Raw genomic sequence first — 1,896 nt, forward strand, 5'->3', positions numbered from 1 at the left:
AAGTTTTCTTATAAGCAGTTTTTATAGTCGAATAGCAAGGAAGTTACCAACTATGTTATCTGATAAACTTGCCAGGAAACCAACTTTGCCTAGCATTTCTTTAATTGTATTACTCAGTCATACTTTAAATTGACACTGTGATTAAAATTAGTTGCAACAAAGGAACTAATTGTCCTCTTGTCTCTCCTCTTGTTGTTATACATACAGTTTATCCAGAGAGGATTCACTTTGTCATAGAATTTTGAGGTGAAAAATGAATTTAGTCCATTTTGGAATAAAGCTACAACGTGACAAAATGACAAAACAAGTGAAGCACTATGAATACTTTTTAGACACAGTATGTATTTAAGGACTTTGGGGTTTTTGTTCAGGTCTGCAGCTGGTTTGTGTTATTGTGGTTTCCTGGCACCGTAATACACAGCAGTGTCTTCAGGCTGCAGATTCTGTCCATATTAAAAAAGTCACATTGTCATGGAATTTTTTTTTTATATAATTAATGCAACTGACAATTCATGTAGTGTTATACTTTCAGTGTATCCTTTAGAAAAACTTTCAGAAGTATTTTTTTTTCCTGTAGAATTCTACAAATTTAAAGCAAATAAAAAGCTCAGCATCTTCTCATTATGTAGCTGTTGAGATGCCAGGTAATGTACCTGAAAAGCTATACATTTCCTAGAGTTGTATCAATAAATAATGTAACCAACTGTTTATTAAGAGGTTTGCCATGCCATCTTAAAATGTGACTATAAATATGGTTTTATGTGTTTTAAATCTTTCTTTTGTTGCCACCCCAATACTGTTTTTATTATTTATTACTGACATCTACATACAGCATTCCCTTTTAAACATTCAGAAATTTACTGCTGTAAAAAAGTATTGTGACCCACTGAAACACAAAGTCAGAAACCACAACAACAACGCTCCTTTTATAGAGTGTACATGTTTACATGTATTTCAGGCCTTCAAAGCAGTTCATGTTCAATTTTCTGTCACTTTTAGGTGGTTGTAAAATATTTTCATTGAGTCTTTAAGTTATACAAAGTTTTAAAAGGAATTATTTCTGAAAAAAACACCTTTCACTGAAATGTCACAAGAGACAAAAAAATGTACAATATTTAATACTGACAATATATTTGAGTGTGTCTGGAGATTTTGTTCAGCTTCTCATAAACCTTTTGTTCAGGTCCACTGCTGGTTTGTGTTATTGTGCATCTCTGGCACAGTAATATATGGCAGTGTCATCAGGCTGCATATTCTGTCCAATTAGCGTCACTGTTTTGCTTGAAGTGTCTAAATCAATACTGAACTTGTTCTTTAGTGAATCTTTGTAAGCTGCTTCTCCAGTATATCTTGCACCGATCCACTCCAGTCCTTTCCCAGCAGGTTGCCTGATCCAGCCTGTCCATTGGCTGCTAAGAGAATAAGATACCTGACAGGTGATGGTCAGACGTTGGCCTGGCTGCACAGTTTCAAACCCTGGCTGTGTCAACTGCTCACACTTTACACCTGTAAATAGAAAAGAGTTTTTTAACAGATGATCGAGTAAAGCTGTTAAAGATAAACTTGTGAGTATGGCAAATCCAGAGAGACTCACATGATCCAGCTGCCAACAGCAGCAGCAGAGCTACAGAAAACATGGTTTATGTTGAGGGTGATGTTCTGCTATCGTCACCCCAAAGTGTGAGAGTTTTTATTGCTGAGTAGAAAGGAAACTCACCGAGTTTGCATAGAATCAAACACATTAGGCAGGAGTACCAGTTATAACTGTTAGTAGATACGTAGTAATAGTGTCAGATAAACTCGCAAGGAGATCAAATTTACCTTACATTTATTTGAATTTATTACTTTTACTTACTTTACTTACATTTTGCCCCTGAAAAGAAATTGAACGTCGAA

The 1,896-nt window shown here is 35.2% G+C and overlaps 1 pseudogene; it reads right to left on the reverse strand.

Moving 5' to 3' along the window:
• Nucleotides 1–1,201: 1,201 nt before the first annotated feature.
• LOC146388779 (Ig heavy chain V region XIG14 pseudogene) lies at nt 1,202–1,637 on the reverse strand (annotated as a pseudogene).
• Between the last annotated feature and the right edge of the window lie 259 nt (nt 1,638–1,896).

This window comes from Perissodus microlepis, chromosome 4, assembly GCF_051167445.1.
Source record: "Perissodus microlepis isolate ML-2025 ecotype Zambia chromosome 4, ASM5116744v1, whole genome shotgun sequence".
Classification (NCBI taxonomy): Eukaryota; Metazoa; Chordata; class Actinopteri; order Cichliformes; family Cichlidae; genus Perissodus; species Perissodus microlepis.